The sequence below is a fragment of the Mus musculus genome, chromosome 15 (genome assembly GCF_000001635.26).
Source record: "Mus musculus strain C57BL/6J chromosome 15, GRCm38.p6 C57BL/6J".
Classification (NCBI taxonomy): Eukaryota; Metazoa; Chordata; class Mammalia; order Rodentia; family Muridae; genus Mus; species Mus musculus.
The window spans coordinates 57,692,387-57,719,885 of NC_000081.6; the positions used below are offsets into that span (position 1 = coordinate 57,692,387).

At 48.7% G+C, this 27,499-nt stretch overlaps 1 protein-coding gene across 2 annotated transcripts in view; it reads left to right on the forward strand.

The window, feature by feature from the left end:
- The first annotated feature begins 2,280 nt into the window (after positions 1-2,280).
- Positions 2,281-27,499, forward strand: part of Zhx2 (zinc fingers and homeoboxes 2) — a 145,166-nt gene continuing 119,947 nt past the window's right edge. Inside the window, exon 1 of one of the 2 annotated variants that reach the window (NM_199449.2) lies at positions 2,281-2,618. The gene's annotated coding sequence lies outside the window, so the exon portion shown is untranslated. Of the gene's footprint in view, positions 2,619-2,818; positions 3,401-27,499 lie in introns of those variants that run through there. The other variant, XM_011245688.3, reaches the window with a different exon arrangement.

Consider the following 27,499-nt stretch of genomic DNA (forward strand, 5'->3'; position numbering starts at 1 on the left):
AGGGTCTATTAGGCTTATAGGTTAAAGTCCATCATCAAGGGAAGGGAAGGCAGGATCTAAAGACACGCCCTGGAAGCAGAAACTGAAGCACAAGGCATAAGGGCTAGCTTGCTCAGCTTGCTTTCTTATACCACCTGACCCGGAGTAGACTGCTCCTGCTCACACATCAACCAAGAAAATGCCCCATAGATATGCACCACAGGCCAATTTTGTGTAGGGAATTCTTCAATTGAGGTTGCCTCTTCCCAGGTGACCCTAGATTGTGTAGAGTTGACAAAAAAAATCACCAAACTCAGTTAAAGATCCCCAAATACTGGTGTTGGATAAAAGTTGACAAGACTCTCAGATCATAGGTATCAGATGAGTCTGAGAAAGTCAGGGCACGATCCGGATTATAGTCACCAACAAAGATCTGAATGGAATCCTCCTAAGAACCCCGTCGGATTTTGTCTCTCGTAAGAAAGGAAGCACTAAAGCCAGTCCACAGTCAGAATCCGGTTTTCTGGGCTTTTAAACCTATCTAGGAAGAAAAAGACAGACGGACAAAGACGAGTGGGGGGCAGGGAGAAGAGAGAGGCAACCCCTCCACCCTCAGTTAGCAATAACCCAACTAAAGCTGGAAGGCAAGTAAGAAATTTAGCATGCGCGCTGATTTAATCTTAAATAGAAAAAAAAAAAACCTAATACGAAAGAAAAATGCCAGCAGAGGCTCCCTAGAGCCGTGACCATCCATCAGCCCCCAAAACCAGTCTTCCTCTAGACTAAGTCATCGCCATTGGCCACCCCGCAGTACACAGCCACCTGTTGCTGTCCTGGCGCCCCGAGCGGAGTCGCAAGCGGCCGCTAGAGTTCGTTCTAATTCCCCGGAGCAGAGCTGGCTGGGAAGCCGGAATGCGATGCGCCTGCTAATCCGCAGGATGGGAGGCAATTCCGCAGTCTTCAAGTCCCAAGCCCTCTGTTTTCTCCAGTAACTCCTAGTGTCAAATCTGGGTCCCAGAGTTAGCCTCCACCCCCTACGGTGGGCTCCAAGAGCGCTCACACCCAACAAATTCCCAAACGCCCCCAGAATCTGCGAAGGGGGAAAGGGTCTCTGAGAGCAAGAATGCACAACGCTGACAGGTTGCTAGGTCCGTCATCTTCCCTCGGATGCTCCCTTAGAGAATTTTAACCTTGCGTGATCGCCGGAGCACAGCAGCCGGGTCTCTAGTTCACGGTTCCCAGGGCTGCAAAGGGCAGACACCACACACACACACACACACACACACACACACACACACACACACACGCACGCACGCAGATGGAGGGCTCGTTTGGAGACCCCTCTCGCCGGGAACGCGGCTGTCCCAGCTCCGAAAATGACCCGTCTCGCTTCTGGGGGACTCCAGTGTGCGCGCTGCAGGCGTGTGCATTTTCCCGAAGCTGAGAATCGCTGTGAATTCGGGCCACACAAGTTTGAGTCAGCTCCCCGGGTGTCTTTGTTTGTTTATGGGTTTGGAGGGAAAAAGTTTGAAGATCTTTAACCAGACTGAGCTCAGGCGCAAGCGGAAATCCCCAGCAAAAGTGATCTAACTTCAAGTGGTTATGTAAGTGGGGCGCCTTCTTCCCCGCCCTATTCCCAAGCCCTCTCATTACTATTCCGGGAGTAAAACGCATCTCGATTTAAAAAAAAAAAAAAAAGAAAGAAAAAAGTTTTAAAGTATGTTGTTATTTTCTTTTGCCAGAAGGCGGGCGAAACTCAAGCAGAGCCCAGGGCGCGTGACGACCCCACCCGCGTTCTGCCCCCACGCACTGCAGAAGGACCTGGAGTCTGGGGTGTTGCTGGCGCCGGGCAAGCCCTAGCGCCCTGCGGTCTCACGGTCCGCCACTCCACGTGGTGAGGATCAACAGTTTGTTGAGCTCATCAGTGACACCTTGAACTTTTCATAAAGAAAATGGGTATTGCACCGAGAGGGTTTGGCCGCGGCAGCGCGCCGGGTCGTGCTCAATAGTCAATGATCTCGCTTGCGCCTCCCCCACCTCTTCCCGCAAAAATTCCAATGAGTCCGTTACTGGACTCAGACTTTTAAGCACTCCCCCCCCCCCAACACCCGGGATGACCACTCATCTGAGCCTTTAGGGGCAGCCTCCCCCCACCAGCAACTCCCTCCTAAAAATGACATTTTGCCGAAGTCTGCGGGGGGGCCTGAATTTCACTTTGTAACTTTCTGCGGAACCCGAGCCCGGGTGGCAGCTCCGGTGGTGGTATCGTATGCAAATACGCATGCTGACGTTACAGATCATGTGGGTTTTGGCGTAGATTCCCCACTGATCGAGGCATTTTCCCCCTTTTTTTCTTTTTTCTTTTCTTTTTTTTTTCTTTTTCTTTTCTTTTTTTTTTTCTTTTAAAAAATTCGATCAACCGTTCTCCGTACCGGGGCTTTTTTCTGTCTATCTGTCTGTCTGTCTGTCTGCCAGGCTGGCTTTCCCCCACCACCACCTCTTTCCCACGGAGCCCGAGTCGGGCGCCGGGTGGGGAGTGGGGAGTGGGTGGGGGGAGCCAGCAGAGTTCCATTTTGGAACGCCCGTGCCTCGTCTCCGCGTTCCCAGCCCGGGTCCCCGCGTTCGCAGCCCCGGCGCAGGTAAGAAACTTCGCCCCGGCGCGGAGCACCCGCAGCGGGCACCGCCAGCCCGGAGCCCGACACGCCGGGCGCCCGCCACTCCAGCCCAACTTTCCCACCGCCGCCGCCGCTCCCGAAAATGTGTTGTTAATGGGACTTGGCCGGGTTAGGAATGGGGGTGCGCGGGAGGGGGGTGTTCAGGCTTTTTTTTTCTTCTTTTTTTTTTTTTTTTTTTGAGGGTGGGAGGAAATCCGCGGTTTCGGGGAGAGGAGTACGGAGATTTTTTTTTTTTTTATGAAATAGTTTTGATTACAAGTTTGGATAAATGGAAGCCAGACCGAGGAGGAGGAGGAAAAACATGTCTACGTTTCCCTATGTCGACATAAGCCACAAAAAAATATGGCGTCCGCTTTCGACAGGGCGTTACGTAGACTCGACTCTGTTTTTTATTTATTTATTTTGTGGCCGGCTTCCTGCCTTCTTGGCCAAACTGCGGCGCTTTGTGCAAACCGGGCAGGTCCCGCGGGGACTCCACCGGGACGTGGCCCCGTCTCGGCGCTTTTTGGAAGCCTGGGGGCTGCGTGTGGCTGCACCCCTCCCTCCCCCGCTCTCCCCTCTGCTCCCCTCTCCTGGTGACGATTCGCCGTAATGTGGTGGCAGGAAGCATGACGCCGTGTTGAGGCTGCCTCTCCTCGCGTCGCTCCCGGTGGCTGCAGGCGGCCGGCGCGCAGCGCGGCGCGGGCGGCGGGCGAGGGACCTGCGGGCAGGGCCTGAGTGCGGCGCTGTGCCCACGCCCCGCTCAGGTGCGCGGGGAGGGGGATGCGGGGGACGCGCGGACCCCGGGGGCCCTGCTGTCCCTGGCCTGCCGGGACCAGCCGGAACCCGGGTCTCCCGCCTAAGTGGCCGTGGCGTTTTCCAGTCTGCCCCACAAGAGGTTAAGCATTGCTGGCTGGCGTTGGAGCGTCTTTGTGGCTTCCCCCAGGACTTGGGATCCTGAGCTTTGCAAACTTGCCCTTTCCCTAGCAGCTTTGCAGGAGACCAACAAGCTCGGAAAGTTGGAAAACAGGAGCATCACAGGAACGTCCCTTTGGCCCCCTAGCTGTACTGTGCTCTGAAGGTGGTGGAGGAGGATGAGGAGAGCTTATCCAACGGGGTGGGTGGAGGAGACCTGTCGCGGCAGCCAAGTCGTGATTTGCCCAGACTTCCACCTGATTGATTGGCTTCAAAGCTAGTGGGGTCTCTGTGTTCCACTGTTCCGCGAAGGCCTTTTGTTGGGGGCGGGGAGGAGGAGGAAACACCCCTCCCTCTTCAGAGTCAAGGCTCAGCTGGGGCCCCAGGCATCACTGTCCTTTAAAGCCCAGCGTTCTCCATTTGCTGCTCTCTGAAGATCTCTTTCTTTCTGGAAGTGAACAGCTCCTCAATTTTCAGGCCAGCTCCCTGTTGAAGCAGGATATAGGAGACTGGAATGCCTCTCTGTGACCCTCTAAGCTCTTGGACTTCCCACAACAATTCTCTTAAAACATACTCTCTCGGTTTTTTGGCTGCTCTAAGAGTAGAGCAGAATTTAATGCCATGGAAGTGAAGAGAGGCTGAGCGCTCCTGGAGACTTAAGTCAAAAGGTGATTTTCTGTTTCTAAGAGCCTCCAGTTTAAGCGGTTCAGACCCAGGGCAGTAATGTCAAAACGCATTTGGATGACGGCCAAGAGGAATAAATATCTTGTTAAATGACCTGTTTGATAGTAAAAATAGACTAATGGGGCCGGCAAGTGGTTCCGTGGGACCAACATAAAGGTTTAAGTTTAAAGTGAAAGTTACATAAAGCTGTTTACACTTGTTCTTTTAAAGCCAGGGGGGAAATCTAAGAATAAGATTTTAAAAAAAAATGTCTCCCTGACAATAATCAGGCCTGTGGTGTGTGGAATATTGTTACTGTTTAAAAAAAAAAATCTCGACTCCATCACTATACTATGAACTTGTATCTTACTTTCTAGCAGGGTTTGATGTCAGCTAAGGAGAAAATTCAGAAGGCCGAAGTTTTGGAATAAATCAGTGACACATCATTTAAAGAGCGGGGTGGAAAAATAAAAAGCAAATACACTGCAAACGTTGGATTCCCAGGTTGAAAACAGAGGAACTTGATTTGTCCAGTGTTGATCACGTCCTGGTGCATCAGGCCTTGGTGGTTTTGAGAACACTGTGCCTTTAACAACCCTGGGGGAGGGAGGGGAGATCATGTTGCTGTTTGGTAAGTGTTCAGAGTACTGCTGTTACAGTATCTAAGCTTGCTGGATGGTTAGCATGCTTTATCATGCAATCTTCACCATTACCCCACAAACCAACTATTAGTATTGTCTTTAGATTCTGGTGGAGGAAACAGAAGGCTCCTAGAAGTAAAGACAGCTTGGCCAACCCACAGGGCACAATGTAGAGAGTCTGTGTTGACGCCATGGCATCCATCTCTGATCCAAGGGGGTCTTTACAATGACCAACTACAGGGTCAAGTGCAGGCAGAACTGAGTGCAATAGCTACTGCCCTGGGTCTCCACTCAGAGACTCATCTGGATTTCATTTGTTTCTTCATTATTTGGCGAGTAAGCATTTGATGCATTTGTTCATTCAACAACTATAATGTTCCGGATACTAACAAGAGCCCACAGTCATTAAACACTTTTCTATGCCAGACACTATCCTAAGTGCTTATTATTAGACTATTTTGTCTTCATGACAACCAGGAGATATAGAGGCTACCGTTCTCTATAGATGAAGAAGCAGACACCCAGAGAGGTCAACTCACTTGTCCTAGAGCAAACAGCTCATGAGTCTCCTGTCAGCACCCGCAGCATGGGTGCTCCCACTGCTGACACGGTGCAGTGCACCAGACATTGTGGGGATGCTTCGGAGACCAGAGCCCCTGGGCTGGGCACAAAGCTTGGCTCCACGCTAATGGAGATGCTGGTGGGATAAAGACCCCCTACCCTCTAGGAGTTTGAACAGACAGTAGGAGAGCTCATTAGGCCCAATCAAGCAGAATTAAGTAAGTGCTATAATTGAGGAAAGCAGCCATTGTGGATGCTCAGGGAGGGTGTGATTGTGCTGCTTGCTCAGAGGGCCTCACGGGGACTCTCCTGGAGGGGATAGCATCTAAACTGACCGGTGAATGAGAAAAAACAATGCCTGGGTGAAGTTGCATAGGATAGCATTGATTCAGCTGTGAGCAACAGAAATTCCGAAGGTCACATGACATTTTTTTGTTGGGGTGGGGGGGAGGAATGCTGCCTCAGCTGTATCCTTGGGAACCCAAACGGTGTCCTTTTTCTTGTGTCTCCCTTAGCATGTGGGTCTTAGGCCTGAGGTTTAAGAGAGGTACTGTCTCCAGGCCTCCACCAGAGCTATGCTGTGTGGTGACCCAAGTGGACCAGGGAGAGATTGGTCAAGTGTTCTTAGTCAGGCACATTACTGCTGTGAACATAATGGAGTTTGGCTTACAGGGCAGAAAGGGGGTGAGTAGCTGTTGATTTAGCAGGTAGGATGTCTGAAGTCTCAGATAGGAAGTGGAAAAGAGCTGTGGGGGGAGGGGCTGGAAGCTGTCTGCAGCCTAGGAAGCGGAGAAAGGGATGCGGGAAAAGATGTGCTGAGGTCAGATTTCACTGTACAGGTGGTTAGATTTACTCTGTAGTGCCAGGAGCCATGGCAAGCTTCTGAGTAGGGACTGTCACATATTTTAAGGAAGGTAAGAGAAAGGCTGAAGCAATGGACCTCATACCGGCGAACCTGCTTAGCTCTCATTTGACCTAGAATGAAATCAAGGACATTTTCAGAGAGGGGCCAATGTCATCTCGGAGAAAAAAAGATGGCAGAGTACAATGGAGAGGGAAAAGGAGAGGAGAGAGAGTCTTTAGATCCTGCCAGTAGGAATCTAAAATTAAGCCCTGGTACTGAAGAGATGGCCAGGGGGAGTTCATAGATTTCCCTGGCCAGACAGTCTAGCTGAATCAGTGAGCTCTGGGTTCAGTGAGAGACTGTGTCTCAAAAACTAACTCAAAGAGTGATAGAGGTCAGTATGCAATATTGCTCTCTACGTTGTGTGTAACCACACACGCACACACCCTCGAGCTCAGGCACACACACCACCCCCCCAAAACCAGAAATCCAAAATTATTTTGAGGCATTTGAGCTGTCCCAGGATGTGTGTGCCTCTTTCAACAGTGATTCAGTGCATGGGGCAGAGGACGTTGGACAGAGGACTTTACCAGTCAAGCATGCCATTGTCTTCTTCCTGGCCTTCTGCAATTCCTGGGTCAGCTCTACCTCTCAACGACAGAATCGCCTTGGTCCGATCCCTCATTGCTTTAAATCAAGATGTCCTGAGTGGGCCTCAAAGCTGTGTCCGTTCCCTCATGCAAGACTTTCCAGCAGGAGTCAAGTTCTCTGACTCTTCTCTGCTCAAACTCTATTGCTTGAACACAGTTATCTGCCTCTCTGAGCCTTGTGGGTTTTGGTTTTGTTTGTTTGTTTGTTTTTGGTTGTTTGGTTAGTTTGATTTATTTTTGTCTTGAAACAGAACCACTTGTAGCTGCTGTATGGATTATTGTGAAGCTTAAGAAGTTCAGACAAGGGCTTAGCACTTCGTCTAACATGTTATTGGACTCAGCAAACCAGCCCCACCACTGTCATGGTCACTGCAGCCTCCTCCAAGGAATGGGGTCCTGGTATCTTGTACTTAGCATGTTCAGGGTTAACCATCCACCAGGGACTCCCCCTGTTCTCAGCTCATCATGTTCTCCTCTTCTCTGAACACAGCCACTCATTCTGTGGCAAATCACAGCAATGGAAACCCTAAGGAGAGCCTGGTGCCAATCACTGGCACATCCTGTGTGGCATCATGGTCCACACCCTGGCAGAGCCATGCCGAGGGTCACGTTGCTATCTCCACGCCCCTTAGGTAGACACTTGGGCGGGCATTGTGTGTAATTGATAAAGTAGTTTTCTTCTGAACTGAAGAGGAAAAAGAGAGAGTAAGACAAGGCACTGTGGTCCTGTTTCTCCTCCCCAGCCCTCTGTAAAGCCCCCACCCTACGTTGAACAGGTTGTGATATTAAGAGCATCCTCCCACAAGCTGTTTCCTGTTCTGTGCTTGTAGTCAAGCATTTAAGAGAGGTTGACTGGCAATGGTGTGTGTGAGAGAGAGACCCCCAAGGAGCAAAGCAGCCTTAACAACACTACGTCAGTATTCACCCAAATTTCTCCAAGAAACAGAAAAGGACAGGACCAGAGAGCCAGGCTCCCTGTGCCCTGGTGGAAGGCTTACCCCCTAAAATCCTCAGCTTACACCCCTTCTTCCTCCTATCCTCCCCTCCCCACCCCACCCCACTTCCTAATATGAGAAGGTTCCTGGAGATTAAGTCTAGCCACACTGTGTTTATAGCAATAGCTTTTAATATGGAATGCAATCTGCAGTGAATGAAATCTGTGTAATATTGATCCACTGGAATTTCAATAGTAGGGAGCACGGCCCAAGTGTTAACTTCCAGGCAAAAGGTTTATCATCTGCCTTAGGGGTACACAGACTTAGTATGCAATGGAAGAGTTACAGGCCTGCGATTTATTTATCTTACAGAAGGAAACAGTGAAAATCCCAGGGAAACCATTTGCCATGCGGTAGGAGGAACTGATTTTTGTATCCCTTGGGTACTGGTATGGCCAAAAAGAGTGAGCTCCTTCTTTGGAGGAGGAATCCTTCCTTTTGGGGTCTCAGGGCCCATTTGTGAAAGAGAGAAGCTGGCCTGGCTGACGAGTTATAAGCAGAAGGCCCTGAGCACAGCTTCTCTTTGGTCTGCTTAGATACCTGCAGCTGTAGCTGCAGGACTCTAAACCATCTGCAGAAAGTAGGGGTGGGGGGCTAAGAATTCTATGTTAGAGATCAGGCAGCATGCATGGATGTAGACATCAGCTGCATACAGGTGACAGTTTCAAACTAGTATTGCAGGAAGATTCCAGAAAAACCCTCCCCTGTGGGCCAGCTATACTCCCAGTCTTGTCAGCTCTGACTGGTGAGATCCTGGCTCACCCAGGCACACCACAAGCCCACACATCAGCTCATCTGAAGAACGGCAGTGGCTACTGTGTGCCAGACACCGGGATGAATGCTTCCCCTTCATTGTGACACTTAATTGGAGCAGGAGGAGTGACTGGGGAGCTGTGTATGGTCCCACTGCAGAGATTGGAATGCAAAGCTCAGAGAGCCAAAGCCCTGGCTCAAGAACACAGAGGGGAGGTAGGTGGGTCACTCAGATCAGTTTGTTTCCAGGACTTTGAAACACGGGGACAGACAAGCTCCAAGCCAGACTGTAAGGAAGTGTGGAGAGAGGGGTTGGTTTGGACATACTTTTGGACTCTATCTGGTTGCTTGGCCTCTGCAGAGATTTAGGGAGTGGGCCAACATGTGTACCTGTATGGATACATACAAGAATATGATCAGAACTGGGATTCTAAATTGTCACCTGTCGTCTGGAGAACGGTGCCACCCTGCCTCAGTCAGGGGCACCTCCATGCTCTCCCTGACCTGGACAGAAAGAATCCCAGGGAGCCAAAAGCTGTAGAATTGGGACCCGAAGAGGAGCTTGGGCCTTCAGGATGCAGCACAGCCTCGCTGGCCAATGAGGAGCAGGGGTGGAAGGAGCAAGCATAGGGGTGGGGGCGGGGAATAGCTGTGTGGCTGTTTTTATACAATAAAAGAGGATCATTGTAATTGGGAACCTTTGAATCATAACACGTCTGCCCATGGCTCTCTCCAGCTGCAGAGCCATTTAGTTAAATAGCACACAGAAAACTCCTTTCAGCTGCTATTACGTTCCCGCTGTTCTTAAAATATGAGACAAGGTAGAATTGCTCTAACGACAAAGCCATCTCAGGCTCTCCCAGCCCCTGGGCCTACCCAGAGTCCCCAAAGGATCTCCATGGCCTGTGGAGGATGACATGTTGAAATTATTTTCATTTAAACTTTGCTTCTGCTTTCCTAGAAACAGATTCAAGATACCTGCACACAGCTTGGCCCAAGCCTGAGGGGACGGACGGTCACGGTCACGTTAGAGATGGCAGAGGATGGGCTGTGGGGAAAGAAAGCACACACCCCACTTCTTGGGATGGGGGTGCCTTGTCTTTTTCTTTTTAATGTCTTTGTGTTGGTGATGTTAGAGTGGATAGCGGGAACATAGGGACTGGAAACGGGAAGCTGGGAAAGGGGGTTGTCCTCCAGCCAGGACATTCTGGAGGAGGGGTGAGCTCCAGGCAAGAGCAGGCTGCACTCTGATCTCTTCAGTTGATGCTTCAGCTTCTCTTGGTCCTCTGGAACTGCCATCTACCATCTTCTGGGGAACTTTGTGTTACAAAAATTGATTCTGAGCAGGCAGAGTGCTGCTGCTGCTGCTGCTGCTGCTGCTAGAAACTAGAGCTATCTCGCTGTAAGGTTGAATAATGAACTCGATCACTTCAAGGGTAAATGGTGGATGTCCCAGCGACCAACATTCTAACTAACAGTGTGCAGTTGGACAGTGTCTGGCCTTGGTGCTTTTAGAAAGAGGGCGCTGGGTCTCTAAGTGCATAGCCTACAATCAGTTGAAAGGACATTCAAGGAAATGAGTTTATTAGTAGGACCCAGGGATGTTCCAGCAACAAGAAACTTTCAAAACCAACCCCAGTGCAGTGGCACACACCTGCAATGCCGTACTGGGAGGCAGACACAGGAGAATTGGTTGAAAAGGGAGTTCTAGGCTACATAGGGCAACAAAGTGACATGATAAGGCCCTGCCTGTCTCCAGGCAGAAGGGAGGAAGGAAGGCAGGGAGGGAGGAAAGGAGGGAGGGAGGGAAAAACTGAGACCTAGGAAGCTGTACCAATCAACCCAGGATCCCACAATCCTGGAGCAGTTCCCTTTGATGTCTGGCGCAGACACTTCAGGCCTTTCTGCTTGCTTTATCAGCCAGCTCATCTCTGTACCTTTTCCTCCCCACTAACCGGTTCCTCTTTCCTGGCACCAGGGGAGCACCTGCCAGAGTGACAGATCAGTGTCCCTCCTCTCAGGAAGTCCACACACAACAGTCCTGAACCCCCAGCCCACGTAGCTAAGCCTACTGATGTCTTGAGTTCAGTTCTAGGCATTTTGTGGATGTGCTTCTGGCACCCCTAAGAGATATTAGATAGCCTCCTGCTTTTGACAAGCAAGGCACACAGAAGAGGAAGACATTTGTCCGAGGGCTCCTGAAGCCATGCAGTCTAACACCATCTAGCTCCGTGACTAATGAGGCTCCGGGCATACATTGCTTCTTCTACCCCCTGTGCCTATGGTTAGCACAAATGGGGGAACCGGAACTTGAATGCAGCCATCTAGGATCCAAGAACTGAAGGGTTTTATCCACTTCAGGCCTGATGCATTCTGTAGCTCTTTCTAGGAAGCCGATATCAAAGGCGGGTACGTTACTCAGAGGTACAGAATCACAAGAGACTCCCAGGTTCATCCCTCAGAGTCTCCTATGTGGGGAACGTTTAGTAAGCTGAGGTAATTATAACAAGCACTTAGTGGCATGAAAACCATACGGTTAGACGGATTTAAAACTCTGGTGTCAGGCTTTGTGAAGCTTGGAGCCACACATAAGTGGGACCCCTGTTTCCTTTTCTTTATCTTCCTTCCTTCACTCCAGCTCTTTCTTCTTTTCTCCATATGTAGCCCAGGCTGGCCTTGAACTCACAACCTTCTGCTGGGATTGGAGAAGGTGCAGCTAAGTCTTTTGAATGAGCTCCGTTGAAGATAGCACATTAAATTATCCTACCTAAAGTATACCAATACTGCTCTTCAGGGTCTTTACCTAATTTATGTAGCCGTCACCATGACGTAACTTCAGAACACTTCCATCACCCCCAAACGGGACTTGGAGCACCCATTAGCAGCCGCTATCCGTCAGGCTTACCCCCTCCCCCACTTCACCCACTGTGGACAGCTGATCTACACCTTTGCGATCATATAGCCTGCAACCATGAAAAGTCATATAGCTTCGTTTACATGGCTTAAAGCACTTGCGGTCATCTGCCGTGGAGTAGTGTCTATCAGTCTTTTATCCCTTGGTATTACCGAACAGTACCACATGGGGAAGATATACCTTATTTTGTTATCTCTTCACCAGCTGGCGAGCACTTGGGCTGCTTCCCTTTGGGGGAATTTGAGAAGGCCGCTGTGACCATTTCTGCACATGTGTTTTCATTTAAGGATGAATTTTTGTTGCTGTTTGTTTTGTGTTGTTTTGAGACAAGATAGCCCAGGCTGGCATTGAACCCTCAAAGTAGCTCAGGCTGGTCCTCCTGCCTACCTACCTAATGCTGGGATTATAGACATGCAATGCTATAACTCATCTCTGTTGCTGATCTTATCTGATACCTTCTCAGCCTCCTGGCCTTTCACAGTTGGAGTATGGAGGGGATGCACAATCTATAGGAGGGGACTTGGGGAGTTTACTTTGAAACATCTAGATACAGAAGAGATGTATTAGTTGTTCAAACAATTAGAATGGCAGGTGTCTTGTTACTCAGCTTAGCCCAAGGCTACATAGGCCCTGTGTGTGTCTTAGACTCACTCTTAACAACAGAAGCTCAGGGGTTCTGCTCAGCCTTCCAGCTACTCCTCCTAGCCTTGTGCATATAACATGCTTAGCATCTAGCTCCTGGTGATCAGGGCTCTCTATAGAGAAGGTCACCTCTGCCTCACACTGCCCACCAATGGTGGAGCTCTGGGGAGACCTCAAGCTAGAACTCTGGGTCTTTCTCCTTTGAGTCTCTCCCCTCCCCATGCCACAAGCGCACCTAGCCCTGACTAAGTGGTTGCTCAATAGTTATTAAACTGGTAAGTGGAATTGAATACAAGAGAGTTCTCCATGTGTGCTGTGCTCTGTGTGTGTGTGTGTGTGTGTGTGTGTGTGTGTGTGTGTGTGTGTATGTGTGTTGAAACAGGAGAGCAGTGTACTACTGGCTCTAACTACACTAAAGTGAATTTTTATTTTTTGGTTTTCTTGTTTGTTTTCTCTTTGTATCTGTGTTTTGTTTTCAAATAAGAAGAGGAAGTCCTGCTGGAAGGGCCAATGATTTGTCATCTGTCGCCAAGCCCTCCCTCAGCTCCACCTAGGTGTAGTTTGAAAACCCTGAATCCGTTGACTTTCACTAAACCTTCCCTGGTCACTCGGTACCCAGAAGTCCAACCCAAATGCTTCCGGGGGATCAGCAAAGGTGTGGCAGACTGAAGGGTAAAGTATAGACTGATAAGATGTGGTTTGGTAAGATAGAGGAGAAAAGCACGCGCCTTAGCTCTTAGCATCAGGCCTAGTTCTCCAGTTGAACTCTCCAACCTTCCTGCAAACGAAAGTAACTTCTGACCCATGGGGTCAAGTCCAAATTCCTGACCCTGGTACACTGGCTGTCTTGGAGCCAATTTCTTCGTAGCAGGCAGATTTCCTCTAATTGCTTTACCTCTTGTTGCGTGTGCCCCATTTCAGTTGCTCCAGACCCCCAAGAGTGCCATCCCTTCCCCCATTTATAGCTTTGCACATGGGACTCCCCCGCCCACATCCCAACCTTTCCTTTCCTTCTGTGGTGATTCTTGCCCCTCCCCCTGAGAGGCCAGGGTGACCTGAAAAGAGTTGTCACTTCGTGGATTTTGATCTGATTATGTATCTGTTTGCCTGGAGGAGCGGGGGAGGGGAAGGGAAGGGTCACTTTCCACCAACAGGGAGAGCTTCCTGTTTGTTTGTCTGTCTTCTCTGAGCACCAGTTCAGGACTGGTCCACTCTGGGGGTTGAGAATGGAGGTCTGCAGAGCGCCTGGGTGGCTGCAAGGGTGAGCAAAAGGCTCTCTTTCCAGAGAGAGACCTCCAGGAGAAGGGTTGTACAGGCTTGGCCCAAGTGCTTAATGCGCTGCTGCTCACTGCTGCCCCTGGTGGCCAGTCTGTGCCAAAGGACTAACTGGACAGTTTTCAAATAGGAGGCCATCAAGGCCGCTTTGCCCCAAAAGAACTTTATCTTAAATTCAGAGGCTTTTGGCAACCTCTGCCTGCCTGCCTGCCTGCCTGCCTGCCTGCCTGCCTGCCTGCCTGGTCCCAGCAGGCTGCCTCATCTGGACACGCAGGCTAGGTATTTTTTGGATCAGCTTCCTGCTTTTGGCAGGGTGTCATTCTTTTTCCTCAGAAGCACCGGGCCTCCCCTTCTGAATGGCAAACGGGGTGTATGAGCACTGTCCCTGCAGGGCCTTTCTACTGCTTCCAGTTTTAGACTTAGAGAGACTGAACTGGAAAGCTAACTTTAAGTTGGGCAACGGGAAGTGGGGTAAAGTATAGAGCGGTAGGAAGTGGCACAAAAAGGTAGTCGTTCTGGCAGTCAGGAAGCTGAGGCAGGAGGATCATGAGTCCAACTGAGGCCACCCTGTTCCTAAATAAACCAAAACAAAATTCTGAAGTATTAAAAAGGGGGGATGAGCTTGCTAGACAATCGCCACTGAAGCAAGCATGGTGTGTGTCAGACCCTTACTTAATGTAATTTAAGATTCCCCAACTTGGTAGGAAATTTACAGCCATTTTCCACAGGAGGAAACTGAGGCTACATGACACGAATCTGATGGAGTACATGGAAATGGCAGAGCTGTAGTTTAAAGCCACATCTGAGTGACTGCAGAGTCAAAGTTTTTTTCCTGTCACTCTGTAAAGAGTGACACTGAAGAATCAGTGTCACACCCTTAGCAAGAGGATAAAGAGACCTGCCCTGTCTTCCCCTAGTGTGGCAGACTCTGTTCATGAACAACAAGACTGGAGCCAGCAGGAACATTTTCTCTTTCCTGGCAAAGATGCTTTGGGCACTACTGCAGCCCCTTGTCCTCATGACACTCTTGTGGTTTTGTCCCCTGTCAAAAGAGACGGAAGACCAATAACCCTACTGAACCAGCCTGTGCAGTGAGAATCCTTGTTAGGTTTATAACTTCATGTTTGCATGCATGTGTATGTGTAATAGTGACTAGCAGGCCGTTCTTCAAGGAAGGTACATGAAACTCAGTGACGGTTATTTTTAATTGTCAACTTGACACAGTGTGGAGCCACCTGGGAGAAAACCCTCAAGGAAGGACTATCTAGATCTTGCTAGTCTGTGGTTCTGCCTGTGAGAGTTAACATGGTGGAAAAACCCACCCTACATATGGGTGCCACCATTTCATGGGCTGAGCCCTGAACTGTGTAAGAGTGAAATCAATTGAGCTAAGCAGTATGTATACAGACATTCATGTCTCTCTGCTCTTGACTGAATGTGGTATGGCCAGCTGTCCCCCGTCCCTCCTACCTTAACTTCTCTACTCTGATGAGCTATGACCCAGAATTGTAAGGTGAAACAAACCCCTTTCCTCCCATGATGATTTATGTTGGGTTACTTGTCCCACCAACAAAAATAAAATTTGAGATGACCTCCAGACTAGCATAAGGTGTGATGCTGTGTGTGTGACAGATAAGCCCCACTCTCCCAGGGGCTTAACAAACTAGGGTCTGCCTCTCAGGAAGTCGGTCCCCTGAAGGGTCCAACCACAGCCCTCCAGATAACTTTATTTTAAGCTCTGACTGGAGGGTCCAGGCTGCTGAGATTTTATAGTTGTGACATTTGAAGCCACCAGCTTTCTGGCTGCTGCAGCAAAGAAAGAGAGAGGGACATCAAGCCACTCTCAGAGATGCCACGAGTGCTCACACGGGGAGCCTGGGCAGTGTTCGGTGTGCCTGATTCCTTGTTCCATAGCAAGGGGGCTCTGCCCATCAGAGCCCTGGCTGTGCTGCTCCAGCAGACACCAACTGCATCGGCTCTGTTTTGGTCTTTGTGTGCTGAAATACCAAAAGCTTTCGCCCACCTCTGGTAGCGCCTGCTCTTCTAGAGTTAAGACTCAGTCCTTGCTTGAATTGGGAGTCAGGACCACAATGATTATTAGCAGGAAAGCCAAGGCCTAAGCAAAAGCATCCAGGAACTTAGTCCAGGGGGCATCTTACAGCTTTAAGGCAGCACCAAGTTCCCCTCTCAGTGAAAGGTGAAGGAGCCATCGTAGGAAAGTGAAAAGCCACCAAACATTTTGTTGTTGTTGTTGTTGTTGTAATGTATTACCTATTTCACGTACACTTAGGAGCATACCATTACAGTTTCGGTTTGCACTGAACACTCAGTGTAGCATAAAGGTTAACATTCAGTGAGGCCCCAACTTAACTGCGAAGCATCCCAGTACGACTGCTAACGGCCCCAGTTCACCCCAGCCGTCAGCGTGCCGCCCTTCCACAGCACTATTGCTGAAGCTTGTTCACTCCACCCGTGTGAGGTCATTGCTGTTTCTCTCCTCCTGAAAGAGGCTTGGGGAATCTCCATGGAACAATTGAGAAAAGTGAGACAACATTTAAAACGATAGCTAAGAAAGGGTCCAAGCTGAGCCTCACAGTGCAGAGGAATGGCTGACTCGATACGCATCACTGTTAGGCGGCGCCCAAAGGGCCAGGGCTTCACTCTCAGGACTCACGGGGTTTCACACATTCTGCACCACCAGCCATTCTGGGGTCAGTCCGAGGCCGTTGGGATTCTGGGTGCTTGGCTTGTTTCTGCGTGTGGTGTTCCTATAGGAAGCAAGCACAGGATTGCTATATGCTAGGTACCACATTAAATGTTAGGCCTATCGTAATGGCAAAATGAAACACGTCTTTTTCCATTCAAATCTGTTTAGTTCTTCTTCAAAGGATCCCTTAAGAACCTTGAGCTCCAAGAAGTGGGAGTGGGTGGGTGGGGGAGCATGTGGGGGACTTTTGGGATAGCATTGGAAATGTAAATGAAATAAATACCCAATTTTAAAAAAAAAAAAACGAACCTTGAGCTCAGCACTCTGGTCAGGAAGGGTTGGTTGTCTGTTTGGATTTTGGCTCTGAAACGTTGCCTGGCAGATGGGTTCCACGTGGGCAGCAAGCCTTCTTCCACCAGCCAATCCTGGGACTACCCAGCAGGCAGTGTGTGTGTGACCGACTTTGCACTGGTTTCTGTGGTGACCAGTCAGCTGACCGCCTTCAAGTTCATCTAGTCCAGCCAGCCGTGGCTTTATAAGATGGGGAATGTGGACTCTCCCTAGCCTCTGAATTACTCAGGGTCCTATTGCTAGTATGAAGTGTCTCCAGGTTAGATGGTTTCATAGTACCGCTCTGTATAAATGGTACAGTGAAGCTTCCTCTTTATGGCATTAAAGGATGCCCCGTAAATCACTTTTTGCCCTTGTGACACTTTAGACCATTTTCTTTTGCTTCTCCTCTCTACCTATAGTGTCCAGGACTGACAGTGACCCAGGACTGTCTTCTCATCTGTTGGCAAGACTCGAGGGACCAATCACAGTTGTAAGATCTGTCTCAGAAGAGCAGACTGTGTCCAGCCTTAAATGTTTGCCAGTGGAACCTGCGCTAGAACCTTGTGATTCCTTTTCTTGTTTGGTTTTTAATATCAGAGTTTCAGGCCAAGTTCTCTGCTGAAGACAGATGTTTAGCCTGGTGGTAGTGGTGTAGGCAGCAGGCAGAGTTTGAGGCCTACAGAGTGAGTTCCAGGACAGCCAGGGCAACACAAAGAACCCTGACTTGAAAATAAAAAGGAAAGAAATAAAGAACCAAAAGAAAAAGATAATTATTTAAAACGATGGATAGGAAAGAGACTAGGAAAGAAAAAAGAAATGTGTTATTAATTATTATTTGGGACATCCTGAGCTACATAATGAATTCTAGGTCAACATAGGCTATAAATAAGTGTGTGTGTGTGTGTGTGTGTGTGTGTGTGGCATGCACTTGTTAGTCTGAGTGTGTATAGGTGCCCATGCTTTGGAGACCTAAAGTCAGTATTAGGAGTCTTTTCTTAATTACTTCCTTTATTATTTGAGACAAGGAATTTTTTTTAAAGATTTATTTATTTATTTATTTATTTATTATATATGTGTACACTGTAGCTGTCTTCAGACACTCCAGAAGAGGGCATCAGATTTTTGTTATGGATGGTTGTGAGCCACCATGTGGTTGCTGGGATTTGAACTCAGGACCTTTGGAAGAGCAGTCGGCGCTCTTAACTGCTGAGCCATCTCACCCGCCCAAGACAAGGAATTATTAATAGATCATCAATTTGACTAAGCTGGCTAGCCAGTGCTCTGCCCCACCCATTACTGGGCCGTAGCGTGTTCCTCCACCCTTGGCCTCTTACATGGTCTGGAGATCCGAACCCAGGTGCTTGTACCCGCACTCTGCCAGTTGAGCCATCTCCCCAGCCTAAAGTCCATGGATTTTTTTTATCACATGGTTTAAATAGTAAAACATGCTGCCCAGCTAATGGGACTGGTTTAATTACGCAGCAGAATCAGAGAACTTGAGAGGTCATCAGCCCCCTGGGAAGCCAGGAAAGGCACCTCTGGTCTGGGCCTCTCTCGCTGGCAAGCTTAGACAGTGTGATTGCATCCTCGGGTGTGGGAAGCAGTCTTGTTCCTGAGAATCTAAGAGAGTTCTGTCTGCCTGCCCCCAGCACCTTTCCTCTGAAGGAGTAGCAGGTATCTGAAGCAGCATTCGAGAGCAGAGAATGCATTTGCTTCCTCCTACAGGTGGTACAGCTGGAAACAGTCTGCCCTACAGACTTTGTTCCTGAGAGCCAAAGAAGCAGGTCATCATTATATCCCTTCCATCTCAGCCCATGTCCCTTCCTCTGTCCTATATCTACGCAGCAGCCATAGCCAGAATCCTGGTGGCCCCAGCTCTTCTGCTCTGGTAATCATCCCTAAGGCATCTGGTGACCTGCCTGTAACCCTTGGCCTCTTCAGTCCCAGACAGCACAGCCAAGCCCCCAGGCTGCAGTGGCCACCCTTTCCGCAAGGTGGGCGCTTAGTGCATATTCATGGAATTTCTCAATGCTGATGGACCCACAGTGACCCTTATCTGAGATATAAGCAGTTGGAGACTTGGCACACTGGTGATTTGTCCTGGCAACAGATGAGACATCTTTGTACCCTGTGCTGTTGGTAACCCCAAAGGCAATGCTGGAGTTAATCATGAGAGTAGCGGGTGGTCATTTACAAGCCAAGTCTTTTCCCGGGAGAAGACAGAGAGGGAGGGAGGGAGGGAGGGAGAGTGGGGGAAAGGAGAGAAGGGAGGGAGGCAGGCAAGAACAGAGAGAATTTTCCTCATTTCCGATGCATGTTGGGGGCTTGCCTGGAAGACATGCAAGCAAAATCAAGCCCACATCTGGAATTACTCTGCACATGTAGACAGGTGCACACACTGCTAGGACATTGCTTGGACTCTCTGCACAACCTTGGCATCCGCAGACACACATGCAACCTGGTGGTCTGCTTTGTGGAGTTCCCATTTGTAGACGCCTCACTCTGTCCGTCCCGACTTTTGGCAAATGGAAAAAGCTATACATTTGTATAGCATTTGGAGGCTTGTTTAATAGCAAATCTGTAAAGCACCCCAAATCCTAGGTTATCAGTCAGGGGCTCATTATTGCTAATTATCTATTCATTTTGGATATATGTAATAAAAGTCTCAGGACCTATTGGGCAAATTATCATTTTTAATAGGATAGTTACTTAAGTCAACATATTCCTGCACCTCTCCCATGATGACTCCTTTTGTAAAGACGAGATGAATTTTATAGGTTGAGATTGACAGCTTTTCTAATGAGCAATATTTTGATATGGAGTTTATTTTATTAAATTGGGGGGGGGGGAGTCTGGGGAACATGATGGGTGTTTTTATTTCAGAAAGTAAATTCAGGATCTTAAGAGACACAAATATTTACTGTATCCTCTCACCGTCCCCAAAATGCGTTGTTTGAAGTAGGATTGTAGCTAATGGCCCACCCTCTCTCTGTTTGGATATGCTGTCGTGGAACTTTCTACTATGGAGCACACAGCCCGAGAGAAGTTCATGAACAGGCAGGGCTTGGGAGAGCGGAAGCCAACTCCTCCATCCTGCTGCTGTCTTTGAGCTAGTCATTCACCCCTCCGTGGCCTAAGTTTCCCCCACCTGCCTTCTGGGCTCTGAATCCTGTTTCTCAGTGGGCTACCCATCGGGCTGGCTCTGCCCAGTTCAAACTGACAGGCATCTGCAGGTGGGACTAGCCTATCAGAAGTCCATTGGCTCCCAAGTTCTTGGGAGTAACCAGTTGACTTAAGCCTTTCTGGAATTCTTGTAAGAGAACTTGACTTGCCACCTAAACTGTTCCTGTGGAGCCGAATCTGTCCTGACGGTTCCTTGGAAAGCCTGCACAGTGCTGAGCAAGCCAACTGCCTTGCATGCCTTCTGCAGGTCCAAGCCAGTGCGTTCCAGAGCACTGTCTGTAACCGATTTAAGGAGAAGGTGCTAGAAAGGGAAAAAGAAAGGGTGGCAGGGGGTGGAGAGGAAAGAAAAGGCTGGCAAGTTCTCAGTCCCAGAGCCTGGATGGAAAAGTGAGTGGGTCACTGTAAGGGGAGGGCGCATGCGTACTGAGGAGCTGGCCACAGGGCCCTCCCTCCTCCCCTTCTGGAATGCAATGTGTATTTACTGCCCCGTGGATCCCAGTTTCTCTCAGGAAGTCATTTTTTCCAGGGCTAGAGGAGAGTAGCAGGCTATCTCTCTGGAGAACTCCGCCACTCCTGGAGTCAGAACTCTTGGGGATCAAGGGGTGGTAACTACAGGGGAGCTGAGTCAGAAGATGATATTGAGGATATATAAATGACCCCCACCCTCTTGACCCCACTCCTGCTGCGAGACTGGGAAGGAAGTGAAGATAGAAAACTAAAAACAGCGTAGTAACTCCAACCTTCTCTCTTTCCAGCCCCAGACAGTCCCAAAAGACTATGGCCAGCACAAGTGTAGCCCCTCTCTTAGGCGGGCAGGTGGGGCATCATCTTTTTGCTGAGGGTTCCCACTTGAGAGACAGGGATTTTCCCCTTCCTTCACAGGTTTTTGCTGGAGCTTTCTCTACTGTGACATCCAAGTCTCAGCTCTCCCCCAAACAGGATGCTCTCTAACTGGTCCCTAAGTCATGTTCATCTATCCTATAACCCATACCCAAGCCCAGGACTGCTTGGCTTGGATGGGTCTTTGTTCTGGAGTTGTCCTAGGCCTCGGCTGTGAGCTGGTGTTTAGGAGCGGTGCCCTAGCCTCTTCACTTTCCCCCAGAAACTCCAGATTGTGTCTAGCCCCCTGGAAGTGTGAAAACGTCCCACTAAGACCCCGGGTCCAAATTACTCCCCTTTCTGTCTTCCCATCCCTCTCCACTCTCTGTAATGGTCCTTATTTTTCCCTTGGCCCAATAGTTCTCTACCTGGCAGCACACTGCACTCACCTAAGAAGTTTCTAGAAACCCCTTTCATACCTGACCATACCTTAATCATTAAACCTGACTCTCTTGGGTGTGGAAACTCTTCGAAAAGTGTCCCAAATCAGTCTGGAGGCCTTCCTGTAGGCTCTCTGATCCCCCCTGGATAGTAAGCCACCCCAGAGAAGGACGCGTAGTGGGCTTTGGTTGCCACTGCATTGTCAGCAATTAGAACAATGCTTGCATCCCTGTAGGGACTCGAGACTAAGACTGAGCAGTGAAGGAATGTTCCAGAAACTCCATCATCACTCATGGGTGGGTTCTCTGGAGGGAGTCTTTCATTTTTGTTACTCATCCAACAAACATCAAGTCTTTGCTGCTGTGCCAGGAGCAGGAGCAAAGCCTAGAGTGGGAAGACATGGAGAGTGTGACCCTAGGAGCCTCCCGTGTCTAGGTGCCAGGTGCAGATGGCAGTTAGAATGCAAAGCAAGCTGGTTGCCCCCAACAGGCACCAGACACCCTGCACCCCTGTGGAAGGTGTTCCGCTCATATTTTCACACTTGCTAATCCACACAGTTCTTCACAGTAGGTGCTGCTGCCATTTCCCAGGGGAGAAAACTAGGCTCCAGGGAGTTACCTAATGCCCCCCAGAGTCACCTGATGCAAAGCCAGGTCTGCCTCTTGAAAATCATTCACTCTTTGCATCACTTCGTGCCATGTGCAGAGGTGAGACTGGATGGGAGGCTTGTGGGTCCCCATGAGCAAGGCAGATGCTACAAAGAGAAACCCTACCCCAACCAAGAAAGTTACCCCAAGCTCTTCTGTGCTCTGATACCATGATTGTCTGGATTCAGGCTTCTTAGGAGCAGACCCCAAGGCAAAGACTGTCCTAAAACAGTTCTTTGATAAGGGGAGGACCACTGGTGGCCAGCACGGAGAAAGTCCAATAAGAGAAGGTAGTCCAGACAAGCAAGTCACTGTGCCGGACAGCTAGAACTAAATCCTGTTGTAAAACTGGGCACCACAGAAGACCACACTTCTCAGGGTTGTCTCACAAAATATTATGATCCTTCCTTAATTATAGTGTTCCATTGGCCTTTATACCTCTGTTTTCCCATCTGTGGAAATGGACACAAACAGGCTTTATTACAAGCACACATTAGAAAAAACTCATAAACACTGCCTACACCATGGAGTACTGTAGAGGCAGCTGAGTCAGGTATCCAAGAAAGAAGTGCCATACACAATGCCAAGAGAGTTTATGAACTGCTTTATAGACAGGCAGGATTAAACAGGATCTGCAAGAGCAAAAAGAAAAAACAAAAACAAAACAACAACAAAACCACAGAACAAAACAAAAAGCCCAAGAACTAGACAAGAACTAGATGACAAGGCTGGAAGTTCTGCCTGAAGGAGCCAGAGTGGGATTGGCCTGGGACTTGGGAGAAAGACTGTCCCATTTAAGAGCTGGTATACCGGCCAATATTGACCCATGCCTAATGAGGCCAGCCAGACACCCTGCTAGATACACTGAGACATGCAAGCTATATTCACGGTGAGGGTTGCCCTTGCCCCATTCTGCAGGCTGGAAGCCTGAGGCTCAGGACTGTCTTTCGCTCTGGTCTCACAGTGGCGAAGGAGAGCTGGGATCTCTACCCGATGACTTGGACCTTTGACTTTCATCTCTCTTTCCTTCTTCCCACTGTCAGAGCTCAGCAGGAGATGGAGAGAGGTTGCTGTAGTGATGAAGATGGTGGCACAGAGGGTAAAGCAGGCGGGCCGTGGGTCTGCAGGGGGATCTGACCCGGAGCAGCCTGCCAGGGAGCTGCTCGTGCTGTCCCTGTTAGATCATCAGAGATGGAGCAAGGCCTGACTCCTCGTGGGCAGACTCAGAGATTTTCCAGTGAGTGAGCTACTGACCTATTAACTACAAATCAGACCATCACTCAGGCCCTAAATAGCGTTGTTACTGAATAATATAATTGAAAGTATTATCCCTTTAAGCTTCTGCTAATGGAGAAAATAAACCATTTGTTCCTAAGGGTTTTGAAAACTATATATCTGTTGATTGAGGGAATCCTTTTTTTTTTAACATTCATTCAGAATTCTACACTGCATGCGAAGGAAAGCAGAAGCATTACAATCAGGGGTTATAGGTAGAGAGAACAAAATATTGATGTGTGAGACATTTAGTGGTGACCTTGCCCTTGAAGTGAAGGGCTTAAGGCTCCTGCTTGTGGGGCCAAGGATCCATGGAGGGGACATGGGATGGCCACAGTGAGGGTTAAGATCACAGCGATAATGATATATGTAGGGTCCAAGGTTAATGGCAGCATCGACTGATTTCTTGCATCAGCCACCCTGACCCTCCAGACAGGTCCCTTACCTTTTTCCAGTTCATTTACTCATCATATAATGGGGCTTATAATTCCAATTTTAAATACTTGTAAGACACTACTGGTCTATTTTTGCCCAACTCTTCTTTCATGTGAGGGCCACACAGCTATATCTGAAGATAAGAAAGGTCAGGGTGAGAGACGGCAGCACCAACAGTAATAGTACAATCACAACCCCTTTCACCAAGAGGTCTTTCTATAATGCCCAATATATAGGTATATAAAAATAGATACACAAATAGAAGTTGCTGAATAAATCATGAAGAAATGCCTCTTACTATAATTCTTTAGTATATATATTTATTTACATCATATTTTGCATGAAAACAAATCACACAGTGATGAGACAGGTGTATTAGTTTATTCTTTCATAACTATAAAGATTTAAACCTTGGCTGAGAGTTTGATTTCTTAAGTCACACAGCATCTTCAACATTTTTCAGATATAGTAAATACACAAGACTAAGAGGCAGACAGATGTTTAGGGCCATTTCAGAAGCTGTAGGGAATCCTATCTTAACCCCAAGTGAAACTTCAGTTAACAGTTTTATATGAAACCTGTCACCCACTCAGATAGTAACTTTTAAAATCCAACATCCTAACCTAGCACAATTCAAAGGTATAGTCATTTGATACTTATGTGCTGAGCAACGCTGGTAGGCAAATATTAAAAGTCTTTGTCCTCTGTAATTACACCATTTTGTTTCCGTGAGATCTGGATTTTTGCATGGATAATGAAAGACACTAGAATTCATAACATGTATTAATCATAATATACAAAATCACTAATTAAGCTGGGTGTTTGTAGTGTGTGCAGTAGCCCACACATGCAAAGCAAAGCATGTATGTTGTATGTTCACAACCAAGGACTCAGTGCCATCATAAGACGAAACATGGCGAGTGTAGCCATAAACAGCTGGTATTCGGTACACATCTGATTTCTAGTTCACCTCTGGCTATCACACATCTTCAGAAACCTTTTACTGTTGCCGATTTGTTTTTGTTCAGTTACATCGCTACTCTACCCTATAGGTTAGGAAGCTGAGTTCTAGAGGGTGCCCTCACTATTCAGCAGGATCCACAGGCTATCTGCTAACTCATGAGTCAGGGTGACATCTGAGGAGCCAGTCACAGAGAAGGGGGACACTGTGCCGATCACCAAGCCAGTGAGTGAATGCCCTCAGAAAGATCTGCACCCAGCTTTCCTGGGTTGATTCTTCTAACAATGCATACACATCTTAACAGTAACCACAGAGCCAAAGGAAGCCATGTCCTTTAAAAGCTAGATCTGGAAGGAACTGGGATGTTTTGTGTCTCTGAGATGAGATGGTAATGAATGCCATTAATCCTACCTCCTCAAATGAGAGACAGGACACTTGGAGGTCCTGAAGTCATGCCACATTTGGACTGAAACAGCAACCAAATTTGCCATGCTTGCAAGAAGTCTCTACAAGAAGGTCCCCCATGAAAAGGAAGCATACCTGCATGTCACTTTGGCACAGTTAGTTACATCCACCCTGAGTGCTTTCAGACAACAGAGGCCCTGTACCTTCTGGCAGGCATGTTTGTGTCCCAGAATTTATGGAGAGAGGTAGATGTGAGTCTAATAACTGCCCTCTCCCACACAACCCCTTTCATCTCCACCCCTACCCCACCACCCATCCTGGCCACATTTATGTGGCCACTTTATCATCTGTAAGCAAGGGTCAATGTTGTATAGTTGCTATCTAGTCTATCTGCATATTAAAGTGTTCTGTACTTAAACAAGTCATACACTAAAAATAGTAGCAAAGGGGGTTAGAAAAAAATGGCCTTTGGGGGAACGTGATGGAAGTGGGTAGGTTATAAACGGGTGTGTTTTGTTATAAACCTTTCGACCGACCGCGGGCTCGTCTTTCTTTGCTAAAAAGGTATTTTTAGACATCTTTGAGAGGTTATGCAAGTCCAATGCTATGCACAGTGCTTAGCAAGTGGTAAGCACTTAGTAAACAGAGGCCACTCATTTCCATGCAGCAGGCTGACTTGCTGGCACTGAATGGCTCAGAAGGAACTTAGGGTTCCCTAATTCAACTGCTTGCAGCCCTAAAGCTCCAAAATTCTAGGACGGGAAAGGGAATACACAGGCCTCGGCAGCGTCCCTCTCACCAGTCGGGCCCTCTGATGCCTTCTCACCCCGCTCCACGAGGAGTACCTCTTCCTCACCCCCAGTCCTACTTGCTGAATAGGGTAGGTGGGCATGTACCACAGTCCTGACCTAGTTGGAACCCTTTACCAGAGTCAGCCTCTGGAGCCTCAGTCCTCGTGTTTCCAGACCATTTCTAACGCTGTGTTGGAGAACTGAAGGGATAAAGAAGAGGTTAGGCGAATCCAGCACGGGCTTGCCAAAATCAGGAAGAGCCAGCTTTACTTCATTTTTAAAAAATGTTTTCTGAGCTGCTGAATGACGGGGGTAGAAGCAATGAACCAGGCATCCCTGCCTTTTAAATCAGGGTACCTGAGGAGGCTAGTCATCTGTCCCTTGGACAAAAGGGTCGCAGGAAAACTGCAGATGGATCCCGATGACATCAGCTGGGCTGGGGGACCAGTTTGGGAGCTTGGATTCTCTGGATTGACTGCCATTCTGTTCGCGGTTTTTCATTTGTAGCTTGTATGCCCTTAAGCGCTACCTACTGGTGTTCTCCAGCTTGTAGGCCTCAGAATGCTCACTGGTACTTATGACCTAATGTGACAAATGAAGGCACTTTACAATCCCCCAATGACCTGACTGTAAAGCTGTAGGAAACTGTAACCCTGCCTCCCTACTGGCTTGCTTGGATCACTAAATGTAACAACACAGAAAATGCTTGACCTGTAGCCCACTGCTTATAAGCATCCAGTCCGAGGTCACTGTCACTTCTTTGTGGCCAGAGATGACCTGAAGTTGGAAGCAATGATGTCTCAACAGACAGGAAGGATGAATGAAATCTAGTGACTGAGACATGGTGGTAGGGGCTCTGTGGATACAGATGCAGGCAGGGCCGCAGTGGATGACGGACATAAAACACGTCTTTTAACAGCAGCCTATGAGTTACTTTACTTGTAATGCTGTAATAAAATACCCAGAGGAAGCGATGTCAGGGATGACGGTTATTTTAGGCATAGAAGGCATAGCATCAGAAGCGGCTGTCAGCTGTGGCAGCGGGAGCCTGGGACAGCTGGTCACTTTGCCTTTGCAGTCAGGAAGCAAAGAGACGTGAATACTGGAGCTCAGCTCACTTTCTCCTTGTTACTGAGCCTAGAGCCCTGGCCATGGGGGAAAGTGCTACCCACATTTAACATGGTTCTTCCCACTTCAGTTAACACGATCTAGAAACGCCCCACAGATGTGCCCAAAGGTCTTTCTCCTGGGGCTGTGGAAATCCAGGCCAGTTGAGCATAAGGGTAAGCCATGGGCTGCTGAGCATGAAGATAAGCCATGGCTAGCAAAGCGAAGCACTGACCACTCCCCTCCCCTAAGAGTACAGACCCCAGCACAGACTCGTTCAGCTTCAGTTATTGTGGGTGAAGTGGAACACCCACAAAAATAACGTGTCAAAGGAGCATGGCCGGGATTGTGGACAGTCTGGAACAAGGTGGAGGATGGTTTTCTTTTTAAAGCTGGGAGTATTTGGTGTTGGTGTTTGGGGCTCAGCAAATGGTACAACTCCACTAACTGAGCAGCTTCAGAACCACGTAGGCAGAGTGGAGAGCCAGACAGACAGCTGAAGATCAAAATACACACAGTGTTGCTGAGCAAGGCAAACTTGAGACCATGACCCAAGTCCACTAGACAACTGGCTACTCTGACATGCCCTGCCCTGGTGACCTCCAATGTAAGAGCCCAGCAAGGGAACTTGGAATCTTCCAGGCAGAGTCTTGCACAGAGCAAGCCATTGCTGCTCTCTGAGGGCTGAAGCCAGGCCAAGAAATCTCTACGGGAGACCAACCACAGCAAGGCAAAAGAGGGAGAGGGTCCTTACCAGATCACTCATTCGGGGCCACATCCCCTAGAGGAAAAGTAGGGTTCATGGTAACAGGATGGGCCCTGGGTGCTGGTTAAAGATGTTTCGGTATAGAAAGAAGACAGGAGAGTAACTATTCTGGCCTCTCACATTTAGGAAGGCTGCTGAGAACT